The 21708-nt window shown below is 40.9% G+C and overlaps 1 protein-coding gene across 2 annotated transcripts in view; it reads right to left on the bottom strand.

Moving 5' to 3' along the window:
- Positions 1 to 18837, bottom strand: part of LOC124043507 (zinc fingers and homeoboxes protein 2-like) — a 28621-nt gene extending 9784 nt beyond the window's left edge. The window contains exons 1-3 of one of the 2 annotated variants that reach the window (XM_046362179.1): positions 18684 to 18837; positions 9886 to 10021; positions 4675 to 4889 (exon numbers count right to left, since the gene is read on the bottom strand). The gene's annotated coding sequence lies outside the window, so the exon portion shown is untranslated. The remainder of the gene's footprint in view (positions 1 to 4674; positions 4890 to 9885; positions 10022 to 18683) is intronic. The other variant, XM_046362178.1, reaches the window with a different exon arrangement.
- Between the last annotated feature and the right edge of the window lie 2871 nt (positions 18838 to 21708).

The raw sequence follows: 21708 nt of genomic DNA, 5'->3' as shown, positions 1-21708 counted from the left end.
AAAACTGTATCAGAACTTGTAGCAAGGGGACTCCCGAATGGCGCAGTGGTCTAAAGCACTACATCGCAGTGCAACTAGAGATTCTGGGTTCGAGTTCAGGCTCTGTCGCAGCTGGCCGCGACCGGGAGACCCATGGGGCGGCGCACAATTGGCCCAGCATAGTCTGGGTTAGGTGAGGGTTTGGCTGGCAGGGATTACCTTGTCCTATCGCGCAGCGACTCCTGTGGCGGGCCGGGCGCAGAGCACGCTGACACGGTCGCCAGGTGTATGGTGTTTCCTCTGACACATTGGTGCGGCTGGCTTACGGGTTAAGTGGGCACTGTGTCAAGAAGCAGTGTGGCTTGGTTGTGTTTCGGAGGACGCCCGGCGCTCGACTTTCGCCTCTCCCAAGTCCGTACAGGAGTTGCAGCGATAAGACAAGTCTAACTACCAATTGGATACCAAAAAATTGGAGAAAAATAAAGACTATCCTGGCAGGTATTTTTGTCTTCATAGACAAATGAAGGAGACTGTCCGTCTAAAATATAATGTTCATCCAACAATGTAAGCATGTAGGTAGGATGCATGCGAGATGAAGTTTCTAACACTTTCCAGGCAGGGTGTAAGTGAATGAGAGCAGCCAAAAATATGGCTAAACATAGGCAAACAAAGTATGGAAGTTGAATTAAGCCTCCCATGTACCAAGGACAAGCACACAGGTGAGATTCAAGGAGAGGGACATAGATCACTTGATGCCAGAGAACACATTGGGGAGAGCATCTGCCATTAAGGTGTGCTTGTCATCAGGTATGAGATATACATTATGTGTCAGTGTTTACATTGCAGTTCCTTGCATGGCTTTTAACGTTGGGCATTCTTCATGGTTGTATGGGAAGCTGTTGAAAGACCTAGTCTAAATCTGCACCAGAATCACTGTTTTCCTGACAGATATGAATTATTCCATTACCACTGGCAAGGTAGGAGACATCACTAGGGTGAACTGCTTTAATGGTGGAGTTCGAGGAGAACTAATGTAGTGACATGTGAGATGGATCAAAGACTGTCATGACCCTTGGTGACACGCCATTGCACAAATAAACAAACCCCAGATGGGTCTTGCTCAAACATTCAAATAAATACTGAAAAGTGCAATTTGTTATGCGGCCCATTAATTCCAGACACAATATTCACTTATCTGTACCAAAACTCATTATTTATAGTAGATGGAAAAACATAGGCTAGATGCTGTATATTGTATGGTTGTTTCCCTGAAAAAGTCTGAGGAATCTACAATGAACTTGAACCAGATGGGAGAAGCAAAGAGGTGTTGTCAAATTTGAGGTGAATGAAGCATCTACTACACTTTAATAAACCCTGAATGAACCCTTTAAGATAACTTTGAGACACATTCATCTTGCAAGAAATTTGTGAAAAATGTCATCCATGTGTGTAGTGATTACCGTGTACAGTATTCTAGAGGTAACACTGGAATTCTGGAATTCCCTTTGCTGCATGTTCAACCATCTGGGATGGAAACACTTTCAGCGTAAACTTGGATGACAAAAAAAAAGACAAAAAAAAAAAAATGTAGAAAGTATGTAGAAAATACAATGGACACGAATTTTGCGTCACTTGAAATGAGTTGCAAAAGGAATAGTCAAGATGTTGAGAAGGTTAAATATAATATTTTTTTTATTTAAATAATAATTGTGTCTTTCAAACTTTGCTTTCGTCAAAGAATCCTCCATTTGCAGCAATTACAGCCGTGCAGACCTTCGGCATTCTAGTTGTCAATTTGTTGAGGTAATCTGAAGAGATTTCGCCCCATGCTTCCTGAAGTACCTCCCACAAGTTGGATTGGCACTTCTTACGTACTATACGGTCAAGCTGCTCCCACAACAGCTCAATAGGGATGAGACCCGGTGACTGTGCTGGTCACTCCAATAGACAGAATACGAGCTCTGCTTCTTCCCTAAATAGTTGTTGCATAGTTTGGAGCTGTGCTTTGGGTCATTGTCCTGTTGTAGGAGGAAATTGGATCCAATTAAGAACTGTCCACAGGGTATTCATTTAAGGGTATTCATTTAAGATCCTATTAACCCTGTACAAATCTCCCACTTTACCACCACCAAATCACCCCCAGACCATCTCATTGCCTCCAATGATGGCGCCAAGCACTCCTCCAGCATCTTTAATTTTTTCTGCATCTCATGATTGTTCTTCTTTGTGATCCGAACACCTCAAACTTAGATTAGACTGTCCACATAACACCCCCCCCTCTCCTCTGTCCAGTGTCTGTTCTTTTGCCCATCTTAATCTTTTATTTTTATTGGCCAGTCTGAGATATGGCCTTTTCTTTGCAACTCTGCCTAGAAGGCCAGCATCCCGGAGTCACTGTTGACTTCGAGACTGGTGTTTTGCGGGTACCATTTAATGAAGCTGCCAGTTGAGGACTTGTGAGGCGTCGGTTTCTCAAACTAGACACTAAATGTATTTGTCCTCCTGCTCAGATGTGCACCGGGGCCTCTCACTCCTCTTTCTAGTCTGGTTAGACCAGTTTGTACTGTTCTGTGATAGCATTGTATAAGATCTTCAGTTTCTTGGCAATTTATTGCATGGGATAGCCTTCATTTCGCAGAACAAGAATAGACTGACGAGTTTCGGAAGAAAGTTTTTCGTTTCTGGCCATTTTGAGCCTGTAATTGAACCCAGAAATGCTGATGCTCCAGATACTCAACTAGTCTAAAGGCCAGTTTGATTGCTTCTTTAAAATCAGAACAGTTTTCAGCTGTGCTAACATAATTGCAAAATAATTTTCTAATGATCAATTAGTCTTTTAAAATGATAAAACTTGGAGTAGCTAACACAACGTGTCATTGGACCACAGGAGTGATGGTTGCTGATAATGGGTCTCCGTACGCCTATCTAGATATTCCATAAATTAATTTTAAAAAAGCCATTTCCAGTGTAGACAATTAACAATGTCTACACTGTATTTCAGGTCAATTTGCTAAAAAATATTTTTTTTAAATGGACAAAAAGTGATTCTTTCAAAAACAAGGACATTTCTAAGTGACAAACCTTTGAACGGTATTGTAAACATTTTAAAATACTATCATCGTTGAGAACTAACAATCACAAAATAAACCGCTAGACAGTCAGGGAGAATTGAAAAATTCCCAAAACAATGAATTTGGCAGTTTATATTGTTATCATGTTTGAGCTATGGCTAAATGCATAGAATCAGTGGAAATTTGCTTTAAAAACCACCAAATTCTAGAATTGCAATAAATTAGCTTTAAAACGGCAACATTTTCTCTCTGGTCCATGGCAATATGTGTAGAATTGCAGGAAATTAGATTTAACATTGTAAACATCTCTCAGCTCAATGGATACATTTGTAGAATTGCAGAAATAATAATAATAATAATAAAAAATATTGGCTTAAAATGCTAAAATGTCTACACCGCCAATGCGGGGGCCTCTAAAATGATATATAAATTCAGCCGCACCGACCACGCCCATTGCCATACCCCTCCCGTCATGCCCACCACCTAAACCTCTTTTTGACCCCACTGTTACAATGTAGTTTGATAGTTATGTTCTTCACATTACAGTCTTTGATAAACCCATACTACATCAAATCAAAGTTGATTTGTCACATGCAAAGGATACAGGTGTAGTGAAATGGTTACTTGCATAGTAGTCTTTTGTTTAGACATGTAGCTAGCTAGCTAAACAGTTATTTTTAAATTTACCCTTTTTTCCCCCTCCCCAATTTCATGGTATCCAATTGGTAGTAGTTACAGTCTTGTCTCATCGCTGCAACTCCTGTACGGACTCCGGAGAGGCGAAGGACGAGAGTCATGAATCCTCAGAAACACAACCCAACCAAGCCGCACTGCTTCTTGACACAACGCACATTCAACCCGGAAGCCAGCCGCACCAATCTGTCGGTGGAAACGCCGTACACCTGGCGACCTGGTCAGCGTGCACTGCACCAGACCTGCCACAGGAGTCGCTAGTGCGCGATGAGACAAGGATAGCCCTGCCGGCCAAACCCTCCCCAACTCGGACGACGCTGGGCTAATTGTGCGCCGCCCCATGGGCCTCCCGGTCGCGGCCGGCTGCGACAGAGCCTGGGCTCAAAACCAGAATCTCTGGTGGCTCAGGGTAATAATCTTAGACCACTGCGCCACCCGGGAGGTCCCCTAGCTAGCGACACAATTAACCAAAATCCCAACTCATAACTTTACTACCCTGCATGAATCTGCAGGTAGCTAACCAAGCAGGTTCAATGTTGGCTAGGTAGCTAACATTACACTACAACTAGTAATGCAAATGGCTCTGAGATGCGTGTATGATCTGTGTAGCAATATTATTTGTAAGGTTAGTTAGCGAGCCAGCCAGCTAACGTTAGCTACCTAACTAACATCACGCTTGAGTTATTTTACCCTTATACAGTACCAGTCAAAATAGTTTGGACACCTACTCATTCAAGTGTTTATTTTTTACTATTTTCTACATTGTAGAATAACATTGAAGACATCAAAACTATAAAATAACACATATGGAATCATGTAGTAACCAAAAAAAAGTGTTAAATCAAAAATATATTTTAAATTCTTCAAGGTAGCCACCCTTTGCCTTGATAACAGCTTTGCACACTCTTGGCATTCTCTCAACCAGCATCACCTGGATTTCTTTTCCAACCATCTTGAAGGAGTTCCTACATATGGTGAGCACTTCTTAGCGGTTTTTCCTTTCCTCTGCGGTCTGACTCATCCCAAAACATCACAATTGGATTGAGGCCGGGTGACAGTGGAGGCCAGGTCATCTGATGCAGCACTCCATCACTCTGCTTGGTCAAATGGCCCTTACAGAGCCTGGAGGTGTGTTGGGCCATTGTCCTGTTGAAAAACAAAATGATTATCCCATTTACACCATCTCACCTGGTTTGGGCTATCGCTGTAGAATGCTGTTGTAGCCATGCTTGTCAAGTGTGCCTTGAAATCTGAATAAATCACTGACAGTGTCAACAGCAAAGCACCCCCACCGTCACACCTCCTCCTCCATGCTTCACAGTGGGAACCACACATGCAGAGATCATCCGTTCACCTGCGTCTCACAAAGACACGGAGGTTGGAACCAAAAATCTCAAATTTGGACTCATTCTACCAAAGGACAGTTTTCCACTGGTATAATGTTCATTGCTCCTGTTTCTTGGCCCAAGCAAGTCTTCTTATTGGTGTCCTTTAGCAGTGTTTTTTTTGCAGCAATTCGACCTTGCAATCCTGATTCATGCAGTCTCCTCTGAACAGTTGATGTTGAGATGTGTTTTACTTGAACTCTGAAGCATTTATTTAGGCTGCAATTTGAGGTGCAGTAAACTCTAATGAACTTATCCTCTGTAGCAGAGGTACAGTGAGGGAAGAAAGTATTTGATCCCCTGCTGATTTTGTACATTTGCCCACTGACAAAGAAATGAGCAGTCTATTATTTTAATGGTAGGTTTATTTGAACAGTGAGAGACAGAATAACAACAACAAAAATCCAGAAAAACGCATGTCAAAAATTTTATAAATTGATATGCATTTTAACGAGGGAAATACGTATTTGACCCCTCTGCAAAACATGACGTACTTTGTGATTACCAACAAGGGTTTTGCCATAGAGGTCAGACGTTTCTTGTAGTTGGCGACCAGGTTTGCACACATCTCAGGAGGGATTTTGTCCCACTCCTCTTTGCAGATCTTCTCCAAGTCATTAAGGTTTCGAGGCTGACGTTTGGCAACTCGAACCTTCAGCTCCCTCCACAGATTTCATATGGGATTAAGGTCTGGAGACTGGCTATGCCACTCCAGGACCTTAATGTGCTTCTTCTTGAGCCACTCCTTTGTTGCCTTGGCCGTGTGTTTTGGGTCATTGTCATGCTGGAATACCCATCCACGACCCATTTTCAATGCCCTGGCTGAGGGAAGGAGGTTCTCATCCACTCATCCAAGATTTGACGGTACATGGCCCTGTCCATCGTCCCTTTGATGTGGTGAAGTTGTCTTGTCCCCTCAGCAGAAAAACACCCGCAAAGCATGTTTCCACCTCCATGTTTGATGGTGGGGATGGTGTACTTGGGGTCATAGGCAGCATTCCTCCTCCTCCAAACACGGCGAGTTGAGTTGATGCCAAAGACCTCCATTTTGGTCTCATCTGACCACAACACTTTCACCCAGTTGTCCCCTGAATCATTCAGATGTTCATTGGCAAACTTCAGACAGGCATGTATATGTGCTTTCTTGAGCAGGGGGACCTTGCGGGCACCGCAGGATTTCAGTCCTTCACGGCGTAGTGTGTTACCAATTGTTTTCTTGGTGACTATGGTCCCAGCTGCCTTGAGATCATTGACAAGATCCTCCCGTGTAGTTCTGACCTGATTCCTCACCGTTCTCATGATCACTGCAACTCCACGAGGTGAGATCTTGCATAGAGCCCCAGGCCGAGGGAGATTGACAGTTCTTTTGTGTTTCTTCCATTTGCGAATAATCGCACCAACTGTTGTCACCTTTCTCACAAAGCTGCTTTGCGATGGTCTTGTAGCCCATTCCAGCCTTGTGTAGGTCTACAATCTTGTCCCTGACATCATTGGAGAGTTCTTTGGTCTTGGCCATGGTGGAGAGTTTGGAATCTGATTGATTGCTTCTGTGGACAGGTGTCATTAATACAGGTAACAAACTGAGATTAGAAGCACTCCCTTTAAGAGTGTTCTCCTAATCTCAGTTCAAGTTCACTACCTGTATAAAAGACACCTGGGAGCCAGAAATCTTTCTGATTGAGAGGGGGTCAAATACTTATTTTCCTCAATAAAATGCAAATCAATTTATAACAGTTTTGACGTGCGTTTTTCTGGATTTTGTTGTTGTTATTCTGTCTCTCACTGTTGAAATAAACCTACCATTAAAATACATAGACTGATCATTTCTTTGTCAGTGGGCAAACGTACAAAATCAGCAGGGGATCAAATACTTTCTTCCCTCACTGGTAACTCTGGGTCTTCCTTTCCTGTGGTGGTGATCATGATAGCCAGTTTCATAATAGCGCTTGGTTTTTGCAACTGCACTTGAAGAAACTTTCAAAGTTCTTGAAAGTTTCCACATTAAGACATGAAGGTCAGTCAAAGTAATGGACTGTCGTTTCTCTTTGCTTATTTGAGCTGTTCTTGCCATAATATGGTCTTCACCAAATAGGGCCATCTTCTGTATACCACCCATACCTTGTCACAATACAACTGATTGGCACACATGTTAATTGAAACACATTCCAGGTGACTAGAGGTCGACCGATTATGATTTTTTTCAACACCGATACCGATTATTGGAGGACCAAAAAAGCCGATACCGATTAATCAGCTGATTTTTAAAATGTATTTGTAATAATGACAATTACAACAATACTGAATGAACACTTATTTTAACTTAATATAATAAGTCAATAAAATCTATTTAGCCTCAAATAAATAAACATGTTCAATGTGGTTTAAATAATGCAAAAACAAAGTGTTGAAGAAAGTAAAAGTGCAATATGTGCCATGTAAGAGAGCTAACGTTTAAGTTCCTTTCTCAGAACATATGAAAGCTGGTGGTTCCTTTTTGAGTCATAAATAGTCCCAGGTAAGAAGTTTTAGGTTGTAGTTATTATAGGAATTATAGGACTCTCTCTATACCATTTGTATTTCATTAACCTTTGACTATTGGATGTTCTTATAGGCACTTTAATATTGCCAGTGTAACAGTATAGCTTCCGTCCCTCTCCTCGGGCTCAAACCAGGAACACAACAACAGACACCCTTGAAGCAGCATTACCCATGCAGAGCAAGGGGAACAACCACTCCAAGTCTCAGGGCGAGTGACGTTTGAAACGCTATTAGCATGCACCCCGCTAACTAGCTAGTCATTTCACATCGGTCACACCAGCCTAATCTCAGGAGTTGATAAGCTTGAAGTCATAAACAGCTCCTGGCCAACACACAAAAGTGCCTGCTGCTGCCTACCATCGCTCAGTCAGACTGCTCTATCAAATCATAGACTTAGTTATAACGTAATAACACACAGAAATACGAGCCGTAGGTCATTAATATGGCCGAATCCGGAAACTATCATCTCGAAAACAAGACGTTTATTCTTTCAGTGAAATACAGAACCATTCAGTATTTTATCTAACGGGTGGCATCCATAAGTCTAAATATTCCTATTACATTGCACAACCTTCAATGTTATGTCATAATTACGTAACATTCTGACAAATTAGGCGGCCCAAACTGTTGCATATACACTGACTGCGTGCAATGAATGCAAGAGAAGTGACAATTTCACCTAGTTAATATTGCCTGCTAACCTGGATTTCTTTTAGCTAAATATGCAGGTTTAAAAATATATACTTCTGTGTATTGATTTTAAGAAAAGCATTGATGTTTATGGTTAGGTACACATTGGAGCAACGATACGCACCGCATCGATTATATGCAACGCAGGACACGCTAGATAAACTAGTAATATCATCAACCATGTGTAGTTAACTAGTGATTATGATTGATTGTTTTTTCTAAGATAAGTTTAATGCTAGCTATAAACTTACCTTGGCTTACTGCATTCGCGTAACAGGCAGTCTCCTCGTGGAGTGCAATGTAATCAGGTGGTTAGAGCGTTGGACTAGTTAACTGTAAGGTTGCAAGATTGAATCCCCCGAGCTGACGAGGTAAAAATCTGTCGTTTTGCCCCTGAACAAGGCAGTTAACCCTAGGTCGTCATTGAAAATAAGAATGTTCTTAACTGACTAGTTAAATAAAGATCAAATAAAATAAATAAATAATATAAAATCGGCCAAATCGGTGTCCAAATATAATGATTTACGATTGTTATGAAAACATATAATCGGCCCCAATTAAACAGCCCTAATTAAATCGGCCATTCCTATTAATCGGTCGACCTCTACAGGTGACTACATCATGCAGCTGGTTGAGAGAATGCCAAGAGTGTGCATAGCTGTCAAAGGCAAAGGGTGGCTACTTTAAGAAATTCAAAAATATATATGTTGATTTGTTTAACACTTTTTTGGTTACTACATGATTCCATGTGTCATTTCATAGTTTATGTCTTCACCATTATATTACAATGTAGAAAATAAGAAAATTAGTAGGTATCCAAACTTTTGACTGGTAGTGTACATGGATGGACACTTCTCCCTCTGTCACGATTGCCATGGTTGCCCTGAGTTTGAAGATGTAATCCGGAGACAGGTGTTTTATACAACAGCCTTCGGCGTGTTTCTTTTCGACTCCCTCTGAATATTTGCAATCAAAACGCCAGAATTTTCTCCATCTCCTTTGCTATCATACTCTAATTCCACTGATTTCAAAACTCGCTCCTCCAGAAAGTAGAGCGCAACACCTTTGCAGTTCCCCTAAAAAAGCTGTGCTAGAAAAGGACCACCTACACATGCTGACCAGCTCATGTTATAGACAGAAGCGTGCTACAAGGCAGACCAATCCGTGGCTAAACCAACTAGGCTCATAATTTAACAATTGTATTAATATTTACAGATGGCATACAAATTGTTAATAAGGCACATGAAAGTTAACATGTTCCAGAAGGCATTTCTGCCCAAAAAACTAATTTTGATTTAAAAAAAAAAGTATATTTAAATGCCTCTCCTAGAAAGTAGTGACAGGTGACATTAAATTGAAAAAGTGCACATCTTATGTCAATGAAAGGCAGAGCCGATTGTAATTGCTAAGTCTAAAGAGGGCCTATTTGAGCAAGCATAGCCAATACAATTGTACTAGACTGGTACCGGTTTCCCCCCTGTGCATCCCACCCCCACCGGAGTGTTGCCCCGTGGTGAAAAGGTACTCACTGCACTTCCGCAGTAGGGTGGGGCTTCCCTGGGTGGAGGTGTCCTATCTGGCTCCAGTTCCGCCTCCACTCTCTTCCCTCTCCAGCTCTCCTTTGGTCTCCGGTCCAGCGGCACTCTGGGTAGCCTCTTCTGGAATCTGAGACGAGAAAAGAATGTCAGCAGCGGAGAATGGTCGGGGGGGGGGGGGGGCAGCTCGGAGGCAGAGCCCCACAAAGGCCCGGAAAACTGCACCGCTTTGTGTTTGCCGAAAAATAGAAGGTTGTTACCTTGGAAACATGTTCCAAAAGAAAGAGAGAGACAGCTTCGGAAGGTTATTTGAATGACAAACACCACCTGGGATGTATCGTTTCATTGTGCTTCACTTATTAGAATTAATCACATTACGACTTGTCAATGAACGCTGTTACGAGTTAAATTCATCATTGATACAGTTAGGCTACTTTAAAGAGTGTGCAAGAGTGGGATAAAACCAGGAGCAGAAAGTTCCATTTTATAACAAACAATCAGCCTAAAGGGATGATGAAGGAATGTGTGTAAAATGGGGCTAGGCAGCAAGCCACATTATCCTACTAGGAGGGAACCATCTTGTTTTTGCTGCTTGTTCGAAGATAGCGATTACAATACTCAATACATGTAGGCCTATGTTCTGGAAAATATGCCAAACATACTGTATGTTACAGGATATCTATGACAAACAAAAACACAACATCTTAACAAAATGGAGTCATCCACCTAGGGACAGGATGATACCAGTATCTCAATGTTTTTTAGATGGCAAAAATTAAAACACGAAATAGACCAATATTTGGTCCATTAAATACCTGCTGAATGTTAAATACTTTGTGTGCTATAGCTTGGAAAATAAACAACTGACTCTGGACAACAACATAATGATTTGTTTCCAACATCAGTTCTCCTAAAAGTTGCTTCGTGTTTTGTTGTCTTGCCACAATACTAAGGATATCGCGATACTGGCCTTATGAACCACCCCACATACAGCACTAATGACAAAAGGGGTTGCAGACTGTACAGTACAACCAGACAGCCACTGGAAAGCTCCCCCTCAGGATGAGATCATCTCTACAGACGACAGAGTACAACAACGTGGCTTTCAAGGGAGCTTAAACCCACAGGAGTAACATCATCCGTCCACCTGAAAATGCTGCTTAGTCACCAAAAACATAGCATCCACATGAGAACTGTAGCAAGTGGTTGCCACATAGAACTACCAACTACTCCCATTCAATGTATTGATAAACAAGTAGGTCATGTAGATGCACTGAAATACATTTTCATATGTTTTGCATATCTTAAAATCAGCACATTGTGCAATATGCATTTTTTTTGTTCTTGCAATTAATGGACTATGGTATTCAAAGGGGGTGAGCAGACTAGCTGATTATTTTTTTGTAAACCGGGCTAACTATGCCATGAATGATGTTTGTGAACCTGTGGTAGATGGCTCTACACTACAGACTCCATGGCTACAGTAGCTCCCACATGCAGCTCTCTGGAAAGAAACAGACACTTGATTCAGTGAGAACTGAATTCAAATGCATTACCTGAAGCATTAAATATTAATCTAATGCAGCATGCAGAAGTTGTCTAATCTATATTCTACCATTTAAAAAAATGTAACCTTTATTTAACTAGGCAAGTCATTTAAGAACAAATTCTTATTTAAAATGACGGCCTACACCGGCCAAACCCCGACGACGCTGGGCCAATTGTGCGCCGCCCTATGGGACTCCCAATCACGGCCGGTTGTGATACAGCTTGGATTCGACCAGGGTGTCTGTAGTGACGCTTCGAGCACTGAGAGGCAGTGCCTTAGACCGCTGCACCACTCGGGAGCCGTACTCTTATGAAGTACGTTATGTACAAAAGTATTTCAGTCACACCCCTTGTTGACAGGTCTATAAAAATCGAGCACACCACCATGCAATCTCCATAGACAAACACTGGCAGTAGAATGACCTTACTGAAGAGCTCAACGACTTTCAACATGGCACCGTCATAGGATGCCTCCTTTCCAAAATGTCAGTTCATAATTTCTGCCCTGCTAGAGCTGCCTCGTTCAACTGTGAGTGCTGTTATTGTGATGTGAAAACGTCTAGGAGCAACAACGGCTCAGTCGCGAAGTGGTAGGCCACACAAGTTCACAGAATGGGGCCGCCAAGTGTGTAGCACATAAAAACAGTCTGTCCTCGTTTGCAACAATCACTACTGAGTTGCATTGTCACGTTTGTAAATATTACCTCGACTAACCGGTGCCCCCGCATATTGACTCTGTACCGGTACCCCCTGTATAAAGCCTCACTATTGTTATTTTACTGCTGCAGTTTAATTAGTTACTTTTATTTTACTTTTTTTACTTAGGAAGTTAACGCTACAGCATAAAATTACATTTCGACGATTCTGTGCTTCCACCTTGGTGGCAAGAGTTTGGGGAAAGCGCTTCCCTGTTTCAGCATGACAATGCCCCCGTGCACAAAGCGAGATCCATACAGAAATGGTTTGTCGAGATCGGTGTGGAAGAACTTGACTGGACTTCAGAGTCCTGAATTCAACCCCATCGAACACCTTTGGGATGAATTGGAACGCCGACTGCGAGCCAGGCCTAAAGGGCTATCATCAGTGCTGACCTCACTAAAGCTTGTGGCTAAATGGAAGAAAGTCCCCGCAGCAATGTTCCAACATTCAGTGGAAAGCCTTCCCAGAAGAGTTAAAGCTGTTACAGCTCTATATTAATGTCCATGATTTTGGAATGAGATGTTTAATGAGCAGGTGTCCACATACTTTTGGTCATGTAGTGTATTCACAGGCTAGGTATACTACACCTTCCTCGGTCTGCATGTTACAAAATGGAGTAGCCTATGCATGTTAAAATCCAAATTAGGCAAGCCTGGTACAGTGGAGGAAAGAGGGCAAGAACCAAGCTGCCGAATTTGGGCTTGTGGGGGGGGGGGGGGGTGTCAGAGCACATTGTTTGTATTTGCACCACATGACTTTCACATTTTTGGCACAAGTGCATGCTTGCCAAGCAGCCCTCTGGAGCTCACATTAACCAATAATTATGCAAGCAGGAAATTCAAATAAGATGCAGATGAATTAATTCCTTGAGCTGGAACCAAAAATCGAGTAGCACCAGATTTTGCAGCAAAATGTTCAGTAAGGGATAGTCTGAAGACAAAATGGAAACATCTGTGTTTTTCTGATTATTGCTGAGCACCACTGATAAGAATAGTACAATACTTATATCACTCAAAACTAACAAGTAACTGATCACCATAATATCACATTTTAAAATGATTAACACCATTTTGCATAATTTATCCATGAACCGAGAATCTCTCGCATGGAACACAATATTTGGAAATGACAGGCATTACTTTATTGTTTGGGCACAGAGACTCCGAGGCTTTAAAAACTAGTCGGCAATCAGCCTCGCTCCAATTGTAATGTCTCCACATTGTTGCCATTTTATAAATATCTTTCAGCAGAATGGATTTGTTTAACACCTTGTATTGAAATAGGGGAGTGAGTGACAGAACAGTGTAGGCCTACGGTATGTTGCAATGGCTTAAGGAAATGGGGCCCTGTCTAGAACCCTTACATTTCTATTATTGGGCCTACATAATTAAGGCTACAAAACATGACACCAAACTACAAAAACATAGACTTACTATTAACCTCTTACCATATCACCATATCTGGCCATGGCTATAAAAGAGTTGAGCCTACTTTTAAGTGAAGGGACAGTGATACCGGTAATTCAAAGCGGGCCTTAGAGATACAGCATAAAAGTAGCCTGAGCCCGACAACCCTAGTGCTTTGTTTACTCGCAAACGAGAAACCATGTCTGACCATTTCCAGCTAAACCTTCCCATATAGTAAACCTTATCAGTAAAATAGAATGAGCTGTGGGCATTGAACTCCACAGAGTGACATCAGCTTCTGTGATGTGCTTGTGTCAAAGGAGGATTGTCATTCTGAAAAAGGCAGTATGATACATGTCGGCTCCCCTCTGACTAGCCTATGTACTCCAATGACTCTTAGCAGGGATAGTCTTTTAGATTTATCTGACATCACTAACTAACGTCATGACCAAAAGGCACATCAAGACCAGTGGATGTTCCTGTTTCCCCTAGGATTTTCTTACACACACACACACACACACACACCTGGGCAGTATTGGAGACACATCCAATAAGTGGATTTAACAACAAAAAATGTATAGCCCTACCCAATGGCATTCACCTAATTTTTACATTCTAAAATGTCAGAATAATGATGGCCATTGCCTGCCTAAATAGACAGCATGCTCCCGACAAACACACTAATGAAGTGTCCATGTGGTAGATAGTCTCACCATTTCAGATGTTGAAAAGTAATTGGATCACGTTTAAAAATGAGAAAGCGACCAAAAACCAAATCCCTTTGTATGGAAATCAAGTTGATGCCAACATTCAATGTTGTCTTGCTCCTTCCTAATAACCACACGTGGTTTTACCGCAACAGACTAGTGCAACACAAATCAAAGTTTTCAAATCAACGTTTATTTGTCACGAGCGCCAAATACAACCTTACATTGAAATGCTTACATACAGGCTCTAACCAAAAGTGCATTAAAAGGTATTAGGTGAACAACACCCTTCAATTGAAACATCAGGAAACAAACTAAAGCGGCTAGATCTCTCATAAAATCTGATCAGAAATTAAATCACAATAATTATATTGGAGCAGTAGAAGGTACAAATATACCATCATAATTCCAATGACTTTTCAATAACCAAAAAGCCTAGATGAAAGGTCTGATTTTCAATGCATGCTAATCCATGATGGTTGAATATATGCAATGCACAATTCAGTCAAGACTATGAACTTTTGAAATACCTGGTTTGCATAGCCATTATTGATGTTGCATTTACTGGTAGATAACTTGAAACATCTTTCCTACCCCTACCGGTCTTCAGTGAGTTGCTCCATATAACAACCAGCTGTTTGAGAGCTGCGCACTCTCTGCACAACAGATTATTTATAGGATATGTGTGTGCAGCGTGCAATAAATAATCAACATAACAAACAGCATCAGGAATCCATCTGTTTATTAATCAATTACAGTGGGGCAAAAAGGTATTTAGTCAGCCACCAATTGTGCAAGTTCTCCCACTTAAAAAAGATGAGGCCTGTCATTTTCTTCAGAAGTACACTTCAACTATGACAGACAAAATGAAAAAAAAAAAAAAAAAATAGAAAATCACATTGTAGGATTTTTAATGAATTTATTTGCAAATTATGGTGGAAAATAAGTATTTGGTCACCTACAAACAAGCAAGACTTCTGGCTCTCACAGACCTGTAACTTATTCTTTAAGAGGCTCCTCTGTCCTCCACTCGTTACCTGTATTAATGGCACCTGTTTGAACTTGTTATCAGTATAAAAGACACCTGTCCACAACCTCAAACAGTCACACTCCAAACTCCACTATGGCCAAGACCAAAGAGCTGTCAAAGGACACCAGAAACAAAACTGTAGACCTGCACCAGGCTGGGAAGACTGAATCTGCAATAGGTAAGCAGCTTGGTTTGAAATAATCAACTGTGGGAGCAATTATTAGGAAATGGAAAACGTACAAGACCACTGATAATCTCCCTCGATCTGGGGCTCCACGCAAGATCTCACCCCTTGGGGTCAAAATGATCACAAGAACGGTGAGCAAAAATCCCTGAACCACACGGGGTGGGACCTAGTGAATGGTGCAGAGAGCTGGCACCAAAGTAACAAAGCCTACCATCAGTAACACACTATGCCGCCAGGGACTCAAAATCCTGCAGTGCCAGACGTGTCCCCCTGCTTAAGCCAGTACATGTCCAGGCCCGTCTGAAGTTTGCTAGAGAGCATTTGGATGATCCAGAAGAAGATTAGGATTATGTCATACGGTCAGATGAAATCAAAATAGAACTTTTTGGTAAAAACTCAACTCGTCGTGTTTGGAGGACAAAGAATGCTGAGTTGCATCCAAAGAACACCATACCTACTGTGAAGCATGGGGGTGGAAACATCATGCTTTGGGGCTGTTTTTCTGCAAAGGGACCAGGACGACTGATCCGTGTAAAGGAAAGAATGAATGGGGCCATGTAATCGTGAGATTTTGAGTGAAAACCTCCTTCCATCAGCAAGGGCATTGAAGATGAAATGTGGCTGGGTCTTTCAGCATGACAATGATCCCAAACACACCGCCCGGGCAACGAAGGAGTGGCTTCGTAAGAAGCATTTCAAGGTCCTGGAGTGGCCTAGCCAGTCTCCAGATCTCAACCCCATAAACAAATCTTTGGAGGGAGTTTAAAGTCAGTGTTGCCCAGCAACAGCCCCAAAACATCCTGCTTTAGAGGAGATCTGCATGGAGGAATGGGCCAAAATACCAGCAAGTGTGTGAAAACCTTGTGAAGACTTACAAAAAATGTTTGACCTCTGTCATTGTCAACAAAAGGTATATAACAAAGTATTGAGATACTTTTGTTATTGACCAAATACTTATTTTCCACCATAATTTGCAAATAAATAAATTAAATCCTACACTGTGAATTTCTGGATTTTTTTTCTTCTAATTTTGTCTGTCATAGTTAAAGTGTACCCATGATAAATTACAGGCCTCTCATCTTTTTAATTAAGTGGGAGAACTTGCACAATTGGTGGCTGACTAAATACTTTTTTGCCCCACTGTATATAGCTTAGATTTAAAATGGCATTATTATACAGAAGAAAAATATAAACTCAACATGTGAATAAGTGTTGGTCCGATGTTTCATGAGCTGAAATAAAAGATCCCAAAAATGTTCTATATGCAAATATTGTGCACAAATTTGTTTACATCCCTGTTAGTGAATATTCCTCCTTTGCCAAGATAATCCATCCACAGGTGGATAGGTGCACATTTTTTATTTTTTTTAAACACTGGCCTATTTATTTTCTCCAACACACTCATCACAAGGAAGCTAGTGCCAGTGACTTCTAGTAGGCTACTAACTAGAGGTGAGATGAGTGACATCAAGAAAAAAGGGGCTATCAGCTAATGATCGCAAATTAATAAGGAGGTAAAACTGCTAGATTTTCTGCCTCTTACTAAAAACACTTGAATTAACCCCTTCTCAGTCTATAACAGTTTCACAAACATTACAGGTCCAACTCAAATGTAGCCTATCAGTATTCAAACTCACTGCCCGGCACCCATAGCCAGCACAAGGCACTAGTATGCAGAAGTCAGGAGAGTGCGTGCTTGAGGTGGGAGGGTGGGTATTTTCCAAGATAAATTAAATTAGCTTGTTTGACATGCAATTTTTTACATTATATATATATATGAGACTAAATTAAATTAAGTAATTCATAAAATTAACAAAATCCACAGAGCAGATAGGAGGCCAAAAGGGAACTCTCTCTCATAGGAGGGCAAACAGGCAGGTGTTTGCGCACTGGTTGAGCTCTTCTGTGGAGTGCATGCTCCAGTTTTATTTTTTACATATTGTACTTATTTTAAACATGAGCCTGTTAAAAAATTTTTTAAAAAAGAGGACAGCGTCTCCCCAGTCACGTCTACAAAAACGCTGTACTGTAAACTGACAATGTTATGTGTCAGCACTTCTGCCTGTGTCTAAGTTGGGTGTGTAGGGTCAGGGTGTATGTGGTGTGTGTGCATGACTGGTGGCCCGCCGGGGGGGGTGGAGTTGATAGTGATGTAAGCTGGTGTAGATAAAATGCCAAGGCCGAATTCTTGTACCACTCCGCCACTGCTGGTGGAACTTACCACACTGCTGTCACTGGGCAGCATAGCCGCGCGCGCTGCCTGTGGCAGCACCAACCTATACCGCGGTAGGCGTCACCTCATTTAACCTATCTGTCTGGCTGGCTATCTGCTATAGCCAGGCTGCTAACATACTAGCGTCATCCAGCTACGCAACAAAAAACAAAGCTATATAGCAGAAATTAACATTTACAATAACTAAATTAGCTACCTAAGTGTGTCTCTTCATACACGACTTTTGTTCAATTAAACTAATTTGTGAGACAAAACGAATGCACTTCGTGACAAAAGACGACAAAATATTCACATAGCTAGCTAGGTAACGTTACGTTTCGCCGGTGATAGGAGAAAGGCAATGGCTGGGCTGTCTAATATGTAGGATGGTTCCCATTACTGTCCTATAGCTTGCTACCAGTAGCTAGTATAAACTCACAACTAGTCAACAAGCTCGACAAACGTAGGCCAACTCTTCAAATAATTATGGGACTATTTAACTAGCTAACTATGTAAACAGACAATGTATAACTAACCAGTTCGGAAGCAGTTTTAAAGCACGGGTCTTTAACGTTTTCAAACTTCAGAAGTGAACTGGGTCGCGAGCTAGCAAACTAGCTAGCCAGCTAGGTGACACGGCAAGCTAAATGTCTTACAACGATACATTCAGGTGCCCACTTCAAATGGGCACAAAAGTTAAACGCCTAACTATTTTTGTTTACAAAAAAAAGTATATTTACCTAAACGTCAAGTTAATGTAGTTAGTCAGAGTAAACTAGACGTTTAGGTTCTCTTGGCGTGATTTGATGGCAAGCTGATTCTAAATCAAGTGTGACAACAATGCGCGAGTAGTGATGGAAGGGACGTCGCTAGCACAGCCACACGAGCTGGGCAAGCCAGGCGGCTCGTCTCGCTTGCTACCAAACCGGTTATAACTTAATCTTTGAAATTTGTTTTGTCCAATATTCTTCACCATTCTTGAAAATATATATAGAATTCTTACCTGCCTAGAGCCTTTCGGTGCTGGGACGATAAACTAGCAGTAAAATTCCCAATTATAAGTAGTCTGTGGTGACGCGCATATAGCGCTGGTAATTCTAAAGATTCTGGCATAACCTAAAGACAACAGTAGGAAGAAAAAAAAAGGTCGTCGTTCATAGATCTACGACAAAAACCACATGATCTTTTACGTCAGCATATATTTGCATACGACGCCAAAAATATGTTTAATTCAAGTGCCATGAAAATGTACTTCAAAGTTATATATGGCAATATACATTTGCCAATTGAAGACAAGAGAAATACACAAAATGTGCGAATTACTCTGGTGAGCAGATTATATTCGCATGCATCTTCAAACATTGTCTACACTACATATCAACACACTTAATGTGTATACTATAACATACATAATAAATAACACGCTGAAATACACAATCTGAATTCAAGTCATTTTCACATTTTCTCCAGTGATTGGTTTTATCCAATAAATCTTTATAAATCGTGTTTTATTCATTGGACTCTATGGGTAGAGACTGTGCCAAAACCCTGTTAATTCATAGTGTACAGTACGATGAATTGAAATAAGATATAACAAAGAAATCTAAGGAAAACTAGACTATTTAGAAATAATATTCATGTTATAAACCTAGCATTAAAATTATTATTGGGAATCAATCACATGATAGATATGTTATATTAAATGTATAGACCTCGCATGGAAAATTGATTGGCATGCATGGTTATCAATGCAATTGACTTTGATGGGAGAAAGGCATCAGTCTATCTCAACGTTTCAAATATCTACTTTTACAATTTCTATTGTCTGTGAACAGGAACTTAATGTACATGACCAAATTCAAAATAATAATACAACGTCAATGTAGCCACTGTCCAGCTCTAGTACAAACATGACTGACAGCGACATCTTCTGTCCATATGGAGAACAGCAACCAATATGTATATACATGTATACAATACACGCAGCCAAGTCCGGGGATACCACCATGCCATAATATTTTAACTCTTAAATGGCTTATTTTTTTATATGAACACATTGAAGAGGAGTATGTAGCTGCTTGTCACTGATGATTAGGCATTGATACTACAATAGCAACGTGACAAACATGCTACACCCCTTAGAACACCTACAACTGATGCACACCAACAGTCAGTCTTAGGCTACTCCTCTGGATTTAGTGACCTTAGGGCCAGGAGTGACATTGAATAAGCAGAGGTGGATGACTACATTTTTGATGAAGTACAGTGAGTTTGCCTCTAACTCTGTCTGTTATGATCCAATGAATTACAAGTGGGGGGAAATACAAATGATAAATTGTGAGAAAAAGTTATTTGCACTCCACTGCAGCATGCTCGCCTCATGCAATATTCATGAGGCAAAACTGGACCGCCATGGTGTCTGGGCACATTTACATACAAATGAGCTGTGAATTCATTATTAATACACCCCTCTGCTGCTGTCTTTGGCCCGTCGCTTCCACGACTTTTCTTCGGTGCCACTGATGTAGTAGATGCCAATTATAAATGTCACTACCCAATACAGTATCAGTGTTATTGTAAGGCAAAGGAGTATGCACTCTGCTACTGTTTTTTGAGCACTTCATCAAGTTTGTTGAAGTGATCATTTGTCTTCTTGTTTACCTTACCCTTGTAAATTTGTTGGTGCATGGAGCAGGTTGAAGGCATTGTGTATTTTCGGCACTGTTGCATCATCAGTCTTTTGATATTGTGTTTATTCAAATTCTTTCATGGATCCACCTGGTCTGTATAATAAGGCCCACCTCACCAGGCACACACACACACACACACACACACACACACACACACACACACACACACACACACGTGCTGTTTAAATGTTTATGATTGCATGCACGGTGTAGGGTCTATCAACATTTAATCTATATAGTGATACCAGACCAAAGAGAACGTTTTGCTTTGTAACTTATTTTTTTGTATGTATGTTACATCACATTCGCATGTAAGTACATTTGGCACATCAAGCATGTTCTCTCCATTTTGGAACATCCGAGAATAGACTATTTATCTTGATATATCAATCACAACCTTCTGATATATATTTCAATGTCAGACATCAGAACTAAAATGATTGAAATCTCACTTTTTCTTCAAACAGTTCAAATCTAGTTGTATTATCTATGGTAAAGAGTAACGCCTTGATCACACCGACAGAGTTTAGCGCAAAATGGTACGCAGATTCATCTGGTAATTTGTGCAACAAAAGTTCAACATTCACCTTCTGCTACCATTTCTGTCAAGCCGCCTACCCATACAGTTTGACGCATACGTTCGATAAATCGAATTTATGCACCACACAGAACACACTGCAATTGCCTCTGCAACACTGCAAGGAAAACGCACCAGTTCCATTGGAAATAAATGGACTTCTGGTGTACCAAAATGCAAACAATGTAGGTGTGATCAAGGCGTAGAAACGGACTTCAGTAACATCATTTGTGGTCTAAACGATGAGACCCAATGACAACGTCAACAGGCTCGACTAATTTGATTGAATGTGATTATGAAAATCTAATCTAATTTCAAACAATCTAATCTAATTCCACATGCTCTGATATATTCAAATCCAAATGACTACCCTATTGGAAAGATTAGATATTTTTTCCCGGGCAGTTTGGCCCATCTACTGTCTTGTTCAAAACATAAGAATGACTGTGGTAATCACATTCATCAGACCTATCGTTATTTAGTGATCTGAGATAATGAAGTTCTTCAAAATGTATGTAACCCATACACATCCAATATATATCAAATGGAATAATATAATATATACAGTATGTATGTACAGCGCATACATTTCTTTCCAGATCATGCATCATCTGAAAATCCACACTAGGTGGGGAACTAGGTCCAAATTTGCAAATCCTTTCTCAAGCTTATTATCAAGGCTGCAAGTTTCTCACGTTCTCTCACAGTGAAAATAGAACAATAACATTTACATTTACAAGATACTTCTCTACAAACGGACA

The sequence above is a fragment of the Oncorhynchus gorbuscha genome, linkage group LG09 (assembly GCF_021184085.1).
Source record: "Oncorhynchus gorbuscha isolate QuinsamMale2020 ecotype Even-year linkage group LG09, OgorEven_v1.0, whole genome shotgun sequence".
Taxonomy (NCBI): domain Eukaryota; kingdom Metazoa; phylum Chordata; class Actinopteri; order Salmoniformes; family Salmonidae; genus Oncorhynchus; species Oncorhynchus gorbuscha.
This window is presented reverse-complemented; position numbering and strand designations above follow the sequence as displayed.